Below are 12,027 nucleotides of genomic sequence, written 5' to 3'. Positions count from 1 at the left end.
TGTGGGGCTTTAGAGGTTATCTTGCATCTGATTTGAACAACTGGACTTCATTACTGAACAGATTTCACACAATCTAGCACCTTTGTCACTTTACCAAATCGAGAGTTGCGTCTCCACGTCTGTTCACTGCCGGGTCCCAGGAGCAAGAGAAGACCGGACACATCGCCTAACCGAACTTCGTTCAAAAGGTGGAGGGGGAAGATTCGCCAACCTAACAGAGCCGAACCACGAGACTTCGGGAGCTCTTTGACCTGACTTGCCCACCATCTTTGCTAAACTTGCTCACTTTTAGTGGGTTGGTACTATCCTACCACAGAACCATTCTACACATGCACAGCTACGACCTTTGGGTTGGGTTATTTGGGGAAGGAGACCGGACACTGAGGTCATCGGTCTCATCGGATTAGAGAAGGATGGGGAAGGAAGTCGGCCGTGACCTTTCAATGGAACCATCCCGGCATTTGCCCGGAGCGATTTAGAGAAATCACGGAAAGCCTAAATCAGGATGGCCGGACGCGGGATTGAACAGTCGTCCTCCCGAATGCGATACGACCTTTGTCCAAGCTTTCTGCTACATCATTAACTATCTCAGTCACAGACACCAGGTCGCATAAAGGAATGTCAACTAGGAAATGTGGCACACATAGAAGGATTGACTGAATAAATAAATAAACATTTGGTACATTCTCTTCGGTATATTACCCTAGTAATTACTTCTGCAAAATAAAAAGCACTCGCAATAGTTCTCATGTGCCAGGGTTTATTCAAGAAAATATGGAACTGGACAACAAGTTCCGTTTCAAATTATGTCACCGTAATAAAACAGCATAAAATGAAAACTAGAGCTAATTTTGAATTGTCTTTGTGATATTCTCGATCAGCACATTAGAATTGATAGGAATTGGCTATTTTCATTCGATTTACATTTTCTTTGTTGCACAGTGTTATATGATGTGTTTGTAGGAAACTTTACACATTTGAGAGTACTTTTTAGCTGTCACCCTCATTCCACGGGCTAGCAACGATTTTCAACTTTTTGTTTCACGACCAAACAGCCACCCACAATTCATGCGTATTGATGATCGTCGGTTTTGAGTACTATCTGCGTACAGTAATAGAAACACGTCAATAACAATATTTCTACTACTCGGGAAAAGTCGAAATTACACACGTTTACAAATGAGAAGACCAATCATTAGTAAATTCCGTATTGTCTCTTGTTAGGCTAGTTATTCAGACGCAGCACACCGTCTTTGTAAGGTCTTTCTTCGTTTGTGTTGTATCTTACCCTGATTCAGATACATCCCGTTGGAAGTATTTGACTGTGGTTCCATATGTAAACTCTTTTCTGGTGCATAATGCCTTTCTAGTGATGATCACAGCAAATACAATGGCAAACTCTAAGGGTAAATTTTTTTGCTGATTTTATTGACGAAGAAAACTGCCTGAAAGCAGGTTTATACAATCTGACATCTGTTGTTACCCGTTCAATGGTAACATAGTCTACTACAATCTCCACTCACGCAATAAAGTGTTCGATCTGTCCTGGTCTTCTGTCTGGGAGATTCTAAGGTTGGATGGTTTGTATCGTCCCCATACGCACAAAAAAGACGTCTGACAGCCAAAACAGATATTTATTTTAAAGAGACTGCCATTAAATTACTTACGTGTAGTGACTGTACAAAATTCTCTTGACACAGTTTGCTTCGTATACTAATGAGTTGTCGGCGTCACGGGACGTATTTCTCCATAATTTTCCCTTTCTTGTTAGCCCTGTATACGCAGAGCTGCACCTAGTTTAGCCAGAAGTTCACCTTGTTTGTCGCTGTGAATGAAGCCGTGACCAGATTAATCTGGTAATCGTTTGTGCAAGCAACCCCTGCCAACGGGCGACGGGCCGCTCCGACCACGCTGTGTGTCTTCCACTTGGCCTAGCTGCTGCAACCAACACCGCTCTGACGACCAAGAGCTTTTTTTCACTCACAAGCCTACGAGTGGTCAATACATTCAACTTCTGTCGCAGAAATTAATGTTCATAACATTATGAGAGCAGCCATAGCAATGCACTATAAAGCTTGTTATATTCTTATCGATTTACCGCTCCGTGACAGGCCTATTCGGTCATCCAGACTTAACGTTCTAACAGTTTCCCTAAATCGATTATGGCATGTATCAGACTTGAAACTGTCGATTCCTTTTGCCACCCTTATTCTTTATGAGCTTGCGTTGTGCTGTAATACAGAAACACATTCATGTTTGATCTACAGTTGTGTGGTAGAATCCGACCCACGTGAAACACATTGATGTGGCCGTAAGTAAGTCATCCGGCATCACACCACGATGTTTGGGGCTCAAGCCGACAGCGAAGTCTACCCTCTCGTAAAGATAGCTTCTCCTAGTATACGGCGACAAATAGCTGCTGTGAGGGGGAGGAAGAAACAGGTAACGGGTAATCGTCACCCTCTAAATGGACATCAATAACAGCCCAGACGGCCTCGCTCAAGAAAAAGCTTCCTTTAGACGTCAGAGCTAAGTTGACTGAGTGCAGACTTAAGTGAGGCAGTTAAATCTCTCAGCGGAAATTGGCTGCTACAACTCAGAATGCAATTGGTCTTCTTCTCGTGGTTGTTGGCTGGTTTCGACTGTGTCGCTGGGTGTACTGTGCACAACTGAAGACAACTGAGACTGAGGGTCTAAATTAAGTGGTATATTGAGAGCCGAACTGGCCAGTGTTTCCTCAACGTCAGCACAACAGTCTGAAGCAGCCAGTGTAATCATTGGGCAATTATGACTTCACTTGGCCTCGTTTACCTGTTTGGTGTCGTAATGTGTCACAGCTTCACCCCTCAGAGATACTGGCTGCCGTGTTTTGCTTCATCAATGTACAGAGTAAGTGTTTTTGCATACATAATATGTGCTTCTATGCCACGGAATCTGGTTATTGACCTGACAAGAGCTTCTCCCCTTACGATGTCATACTGCTGAATCGACTCAGGAGCAGCTTGTTACATCAGGCTATGCTGTGATGCAACACAAAAAATGTCTGCCATGCAACAGTCTCTTCATCTGCTGAAGGAGGAAGAAGTCCCTGAGTGCCGTATGAGGAGACTACAGGACGTGATGCAGAATGTGGTAGCCCAAAGAACCCGAGTCTGATGGTGTCGTACAAAGAACAAGCTGGAACATTAACATGGAGCAAAAGCACCTCCTTGGACAACTTTCTCCGACGATTTGCCCTGACGACCTCTGGAAGCATTGTGGGAGATTTCAGTACTCTACTACTGACTTACCAAACCCATGTTACAATGTCCCACCCTTAACAGAGAAATTGTCTACCACTTCGTTCTTTGTCAGACATCTGCTTTGACTACACCAGTAGCGTATCATGCAGAGTTCTGGTATAAATCGCTGATGTCAGTATCAGCTTTCCAGGAATTGCACTGATGTCAGCACATTTCTGCTGTCACCACCCCAAGAATTGCACTTTTTCGATGTTAGCATCTCTGGTGCTGAAGCAATTATCCTTGTTACGTATAAGGTCACTCACCTCTTCTCTCCTCCTCCCCTGATGTCAGCATTCTAGGCACTGCATTTCAAGTGCTGAGGCAGTTGTGCTTTAGACCAACTGCCAGGGGGCTCCATGGTTCATGCAAGATACTCTCAGCCAGTTGCCAGGAGTCCCACTGCTTTCAGGCAGTTTGTTCTCCTTGCTAGGTTAGTGCTCAGTAGTGAGCAGATCTGGCTTCAAAAGATGACATGACATAAACGCCATGACAATATCATAACTACATTGATTCTGTGTCATGTCTTCTAAATGTTGTGTAATTTCAGTATCACATCACATCAACGTCATGATACTTTCTCCCAATCACTAGAGAGTCTGGTGTCCAAAAGTAACCAAACGGTTTATCAGTCATGTATTGCTACTCACCGTTTGAAGTCTGTACTCTATAATGAGAGTATCTGGGTTTTGGACATTGTTATAGCTAACGAATAATTTTGTTATTATTTCAGTTATGCATGTTCTGTTATTCAAAGTCTGTACACTACACTGTAGAGAGACACTTTGCTGACATGGAATTTGCTGACATCAGCACTTTTTGGCGTCAGCAGTCCAGGAATTGCAATGACGTCAGCAAATTGGTGCAATACTCTCCCTCATACTCTACTCACACCAACAGCGATTGCACTACCTAATGATGGTGCACTGCTTCTGCACTGCTCCACTAACCACCATGCCTTGTTGCAGATTTGTTCTCCTAATGCAGAAACCGAAGTACCATATGATACGAGTATTTCACTTTATCTGAGGGGTGTACTGTTTTATTTTGGCAACGATATGGGGCATATTCAGATACAATGTTTTCCATGAATGGATTCCAATGTGAACATTCTTTTTAAATATTAAATGCAAATTTAAAGCCCAGCCTGTCCCCATGCTGCTCTCGAATCTGACGTTTTCTTTGTGTGACAAAGGCACTACATAATAACTGCAGAGACAGGTAAGTACGTTAGTTCTTCTGACATCTGCAGAGAACTGAACTCCTGGCGAGTGGCAATAAAAGTCCTCTACAACATTAGAACTGATTCTTTTTCCTGCTGCAGGGTTACTGAGGTTGTCTAATAACTGGTTCACACATGAGCATGGTAGCTATATGGATGAGTGTTCATGCAGCATACTGAAATGGTCAGACATGGCTGTTGCACCGTGCAAAAGTGTGCTCTTATCGAGAAGATGACTGCAATTAATTCTAATATCATGTACTATTGTGTTCAGTATTTATGGATGACTACGGAACCTGATCAAAAAAATGGTTCTAATGGCTCTGAGCACTATGGGACATAACATCTGAAGTCATCAGTCCCCTAGAACTTAGAACTACTTAAACCTAACTAACCTAAGGACATACACACATCCATGCCCGAGGCAGGATTCGAACCTGCGACCGTAGCGGTGGCGCGGTTCCAGACTGAAGCGCCTAGAACTGCTCGACCACAGTGGCTGGCACGGAACCTGATAAACGAGAAGAGAGTCCAAATGTGTCTGAAATCTTATGGGACTTAACTGCTAAGATCATCGGTCCCTAAGCTTACACACTGAAAAAAAAAATGAAATGAAGTCCCATGCTTCTTTACAGAGCGTAGGGGAACGATGCGGGAGACCCGCACCGCCTTACTAGGCAAGGTCCTAATGGAGGTGGTTTTCCGCTGCCTTCCTCCGACCGTAATGGGGATGAATGATGATGATGAAGACGACACAATAACACCCAGTCATCTCGAGGCAGGAAAAATCCCTGACCCCGCCGGGAATCGAACCCGGGACTCCGTGCTCGGGAAGCGAGAACGCTACCGCGAGACCACGAGGGGCTTACACACTACTTAACCTAAATTACTCTAAGGACAAATACACACACTCATGCCCAAGGGAGGACTCGAACCTCCGCCGGGACCAGCCGCACAGTCCATGACTGTAGCACCTGAGATCGCTCGGCTAATCGAGAAGAGAGAAACATCTGGCACAAACCGTGCTCCTCACAAATAGCATTACTAAGATCACCAACCACAATGGTAGTAATAGCTGGACTGACCGCCAGCAGCATAGCCGTAAGCAGTCGCATCACGAGGCACTGTCACGAGTTTTAAGATTTAACCTAGCTTACTGGCTCACAGTATGTCATCATGAGTTGCATGCAACCGCTTCTGGTTACATTGACAACCATCCACTTGAGATTAGAAAAAGGTTTCGATCAGAGCCGTCCATCGCGCCTGAGTCCGCCTGCGGCCAGCAGGTGCATCTCGTTGCCCGCAACGCGGGTAGTGGAGCTCAACTGAACCGGGGACTGTGTGCGCGAACTGCGATGCGCCGTCGAGGCCCGTGGCTCGTTAGGCTACCCGACCGAGCCCGGGTGTCAACAGGGCTCGGGGCAATGGGGAAACAGACCAACGGTGGAAGGGAGGCAATGAGTGGCTGCACGCGAGCGTATTTGCTTTCTGAATCGTCTGCACTCCTCTGACAACCGTGAAAGTCTGATACGCTAGGAACAGGGCGTTCTGGATCCTTTGAGAAGAAAAATGGCTCTTCATGAAAAACAATGGATGAAGCACAACAATGCGTAATACTATCATAAACATGCTACAAACAACTTTTATTGGTTTGTACACTTCATACTTTCCTTTTTCGCTTCTTTCTGTAGTCTACAGGATTCCGAGCTCTTTTACGAAACTTGATCTCAAATTTTGTAGCTAAGATTCCTTTACACTTTGGTGCACAACTGGAATATCGTCTAGAAATTTTAATATCGCATCTTATTACTGAAGTAGCTGTGTCAGATACCGGGCTGTGTGTAGGAATCAAAGATGTTTCTTCTTCCTTAAGAGAAGCGAGCTTTATCATTCCATTACCTCTGGTTTTTTTTTATTTCTGTTGTTGAATGTAACGTTAATGACTCCGATTTTCTTCTTGCTCTGATAAAGACGAAGGGAATTTACAATTGTGACTATTACGTATCGCAATTCGACAGTAAGAGTAAAAGATGTATTCAACGAAGAAATAAACGAGCGCTCATCTCTAATAAATAATTAGGTGAGACTCGAACGTAAATATTACTCTTTCTAGTTATTCTAATTGCTATAGTAAGTTTCAGCTCCTTTTTGTCGACGTGGAGTTGTAGATACACTGGGGAGATTGCCAAACGAACCTGCAAATAAACACGGCGACTTTCAACGGATTCAGGAGCACACAACCAGAAATCTTCCGCAGCTCTTTACCAACGTATTACCACACGACAAAACACGCACAAGGCGAGTTTAGTCTGAATGGACATTTCAACGCACCATTTGAAAACCAAGAATATATGCTAATCTTATCTATAAAACCGTAAAACACAACAAAAAGAACAATGTAAACACTTTCAACAATCTCTTCACACACCCTGCTTTTTACATTCTTAAGGTCCTTTGCGGCAGGTTTATACGTTTTTCGATTTGATCAGAGGTCCACCCTTTCGCCATACTGTAAGTAACTAGAATCTGCTCTCCCTTGAAAACCGCAGGAAAACTCATGGTTTTTATGGACGTGGCCGGGTCCCTTGTTGCAGTCAGCCGTAGTGTGCGCCCAGCTAATGAGCCCGGGCCAGCTGCTCCGAGAATTGCAGGCGACGGCGACAGCGTCGAGTCTCCACTAATACACTAGCGGGGACTGCAGATGTCCTAACGTGGTCAACTAGAGCAGCCCTACGCGGACATTTCGGCGCAAGACATTGTGTCCACCCGCTGTATCGTACATTGTTACTATTATTGGTTTTTTTTTTTTTTTTTACAAACGTATTGACCAACTAGGAACACGTTAACAACTTCATTTCCTCTTTTTCCTTTGTGGTTGTTTCCTATTTTTTCAGTATTCCCTCATTTTCTCCCCATTAAGTCTCTTTCCTTCTTCTGTCCATGTTGCTCCCTATTTTTTATTTCTTCTGCTTTGAAAGCCTTCCAAATATTGTATTTTATTTTTTTAAATGGTTTCTTTCTATTTCTGATTCTTTGATATTGTTTCTTTCTAGGTCTTTCCTCACTTCTGTAATCCATGCTATTGACGATTTCTTCTTCCAGAAATATAGGAGTCTTTCTTTTGTTAGTCTATTTCCACCCATTCGGTAGAGGTGTCCGAAAAAGGTTAATCTTCGTTTGGCCATTACTTCAGATATTTTCTCTATTTTTTTAGATCTCATAACTTCTTATTTTCCAAACATCTGCAGTTTTTGTTGCCCCATTATTTTTCTGATAATCCTACTTTCCAGTACCTCTAGTTTGTACATTTTATAATTCATCTTTAGACATTAAGATCAATGTAAACATTCTGGTCGCACCACTGTGGTGTAGTGTTTTAGTTTTGTTTTTATAGGTATACATTTCTTGTTGTAAATATTTTTGGTTAAACCATATGCTCTTTCCATATTGTTAATTCTTACATCTATTGCAGATTTCTCTAGTCCATTCTGTTGCATACTTTTCTCCCAGATATTTCAATTTATTTACTCGCTCTATTTTACCTATTTGTGTTTCTATGAATTTTGGCGAATTTCTTATATTTGTCATGAATTTTTTTCAGCTGAAATTTTGAGACCACTTCTATTTGCTATTTTTTCGAGAAGATTCATTTGAATAACTGCTTCTGTCAGGTTTTCTGGAAGTATTGCAAAATCATACGCAAAAGCCAAGCTTTTTACCTTAATTCCATTTGTTTCGCTTCCCAGAGTTATTGGTTCAATTTTGTGACTTTTTAGCTCTGAATTCCGTATCTTTACTATTTTTTCTAGAACACAGTTAAACAGTAAAGGTGATATACCATCACCTTGTCTAACACCAGTTTTTATTTCAAATGACTGAGATACTTCTCCCATAAATTTGACATTAGACTTTGTACCTGTTAGTGTTTCACGAATTATATTTGCTAATTTTGATTTAACACTAAATTCTCTATTGACCTTATCTATTGTATCTCCGTCTATACAATCAAATGCGTTCTTGAAATCAATAAATGACACAATTACTAGGTTTGCTGGTTAACATTTATGGTGAATTATTGACTTTAAGTTAAAAATTTGTTCTGTACAGGATCTTCCCTTTCGAAAACCACCCTGATATTCTCCCAGTCCTTTGTCAAAGTATCTACCACTCTGTTCAGGATAATTTTTGATAATATTTTATATGCCACTGGCAGAAGTGACACTCCTCTGTAATTATTGACAATTTGTAGCAGGTGGATTAACGCTGTTTTCCATTCAACTGGAATCTTTCCAGTATTCCAAATGTTCGCAAAAAGCAGCTGTATATCGTTTATGGTTTTTGGCTCTCACCACTTCAATAATTCTGCTGTAATGGAGTCTTCACCACTTGCTTTATTGTTTTTCAGTGTTTTGATAGCTTCATGAACTTCTAACTCTTTTGGTGGGAAATCTTCCTCTAGATTTTGAAGTGTCATTGAAAATTCTAATTTATCTGTTGGAACTGGATAGTTCAACAGATTTCCAAAAAATTTTGCTAAAATTTCACAATTTTCTTTGCTATTCAATCCCGTTTTGCCATTTTCATCTTTGAAACAAATACTTGGTGCCTTTAACTACGTGTTTAAAGGTTGGTAAAAATTTCTAGCGTTATTTTCGGCAAAATTTTCTTCTTTTTCAATAAGCTGAGAATTTTCAAAGTTTCTTTTGATTTTCCGCATTATTTTTTATATTTCTTTTCTTTGTTGTCTGATGTTCAAAGACTTCCTCTTTTTTCAAACATCTCCATTTTCTTCATTTTTGAGCTCTTTGTATTAGTGTTTCTTCGAACTCCTCATTCCACCACGTCCTCTTTTTATTCTTGGTCAGTCCTAGAGTTTTCTCTGAAGCTTGAGTCATTTGCATCTGGAGTTCACGGCAATCACCTTCTTCACATGTCTCAATTTCTTCTCTAAATTTTTCTATATTTTCTTCTGTAATATTAGCTGAAGTGGTGTTGTATCTGATCACTTTCTTCGTCGCCTTTTTTTGTTTTAATCTTAGAGAGATAAATATCTGCATTGGATGGCCGTTGTGGCCGAGCGGTTCTAGGAGCTTCATTCTGGAACCGTGCTACCGCTACGGTCGCAGGTTCGAATCCTGCCTCGGCATGGATGTGTGTTATGTCCTTACGTTGTTTAGGTTTAAGTAGTTGTAAGTTCTAGGAGACTGATGACCTCTGGTGTTAAGTCCCATAGTGCTCAGAGCAATTTGAACCATTTTTGATCTGAATCGAGTTCCCCATTTCTGACTATTTTAACATTCATAATTTCCGTGATATACCTCTTAGATATGGCTAAGTGATCCAGTTGAAATTCTCCTAGATTTGGATTTGGATGTCTCCAAGTTTTGGCTTTTCTTGGTAGTTTGTGGAAATGTGAGGACATGAGTTTTAACTGGAACATTTTCACATACTGCTCAATCTTTCATCATTTCTGTTTGTTCTTGAGTGTGCTGGATATTCACCTACAATAGTCCTAAATTTATTTTCCCTCCCAATTTGCGCATTGAAATCACCAAGAAGTATTTTATCGTTCTTTTTAGGTATGATACAAATTTCAGGTTCTAAAATATCCCAGAATTGATTTACGTTCTCCAGATTTCTTCTGCTGTCAGCATTTATATGTGCATGACTGTTTATGAGGGTGTAACTTTTATTCTTGCACTTTATTGTAAACATGGATATTCCTTCTCAATTCGAACTAAATTCTGTTACACTGTCTACGACGTTTTTGTGTACTACATAAAATGCTGTTCCAAACATCGGCATGTTTTCCAATATTCTCATTGCTGGTTTGCCTTTATAAGTTCTATAATGTTGTATATCACCTACATTCTCATCCAAAAATCGTGTTTCCTGGACTGCTACAATTTGTATATCGTTCTTCTGCAGAAATAATCCTGATTGTTTTTGTTTACCAATTTTCAGAATAGAATTTATATTTAATGTTCCAAAGTAGTACTTCTTCTTGAACGGAAACTTGGAAGACTTTTCAGTATACTCCATTTCTTCCCCACCTCAAATGTTGGGACTCACCAGAATCCCACATCCCATTGCATTGCATGTTGTAATGGTGGATTCCTCATCAGAGTTACCACCTGGGGTAGAGCATCCATTGTGTGAACTTTCTATTTTGCGACTTGAAGCTGTAAATTGTAAAGAGTAGGGAATCAAAAGTCAGCCGTAAATTCCCAAAGTAAGATCAGGTTGTTAGCCTGAAATATCACTTATTCAATCTTCACTAACATGTGGAACAAACGCTGTCGGGGTGCCGCCACCAACATGTGGAAGCGACGTGCTCTCTATCCATTTTGGCTCTGGACAAGAGGCCGCCTCTTCCACCAGCTCCGCGGTACCGAAGTCCATCTTCTCCGCCTTCGCTGCTGTTGAGGTCTTCACCGTATCCCTGGCAACGGGCTCTCACGAGATACTATCACCTGGGCCAGGTGAACCGAGGATTTTTTTTTTTAACGAGGGGTTACTCCTCCCCCTCCTCCTTTCTGAACTGCGTTTGGCACCGGCTATGGTGGAGCTTATTATTATTATTATTATTATTGTGTCAAAAATAAATATCGAACAGTAAAGGTCGTTCCAACGGCGAGGATTAAAAAAACATGTAGAAGACTGAAACTGGAGGAGGGAACCGAAACTCGTCTGAACAAAGCAGGAGATAGCATCGTGTTGAAATCTTCCAGTCGAATAAATAAAAGAAATAATGATTGAACTTAATGCGTTTGGACGATAACCTTCCCGTCTAGAATAAAATAATTTAACTTACTTTCCGTCTAATGAAAGAAAGAAAGAAAGAGAATTGAACTTTTTGTGCCTTGCAGCTTTCCTGTCTGGACTTGCTTTTGACAACGTGTCTGATCTGATAGTCTTAAGCATACACATTGTTGTACGCCTTGTGCCTTTATTGGTATCAATATTAATGTGACTGATCAAAAGAAGATTATTTCCACGTTAACACATAAGCTTACGCGGTGGCCCTAGCTGGTTGTCTATGTAGTGAACCTGAAAACATACATACATATTACCCTTACCATTTATTTCACTGGGTCGCCTCTGGATAATGTCATCTGTCTGCGTGTCTGAATATACTCACTCTGGTCTATTGTTGATAATTATTTGGGTTGGGATTCATTTACTAGGATTGCAAATATGTGAGCTAAAATTGTACTTATTATTCATTTGCTTTTTTGATTGAAGTTACTGGTGCAAAATTCAATGTCATTATTAAATTAAAAAAATTGAGAAAACTCAACAAAAGTTAAATCTTGTGGTTACTGGGTTCAATGAAAAATAATACGATATCAGCTGGGATAAATTGATCTACTCTGAAAATGATTGAATATAAATTTTTAACTCTTTCTAATGATTCAATTTATAAAACTTTGGGTTTTGGGGATCGTTTACAAAAATTGCAACAACGAACTTACAATATGCTGTTAGCGCTTAAATACCTTTGATGTCTTCATGTCGTCGATT

This window comes from Schistocerca americana, chromosome 4 (genome assembly GCF_021461395.2).
Source record: "Schistocerca americana isolate TAMUIC-IGC-003095 chromosome 4, iqSchAmer2.1, whole genome shotgun sequence".
In the NCBI taxonomy this organism is placed as follows: domain Eukaryota; kingdom Metazoa; phylum Arthropoda; class Insecta; order Orthoptera; family Acrididae; genus Schistocerca; species Schistocerca americana.
The sequence above is the reverse complement of the archived record's forward strand: the minus strand, read 5'-3'. Positions refer to the sequence as shown.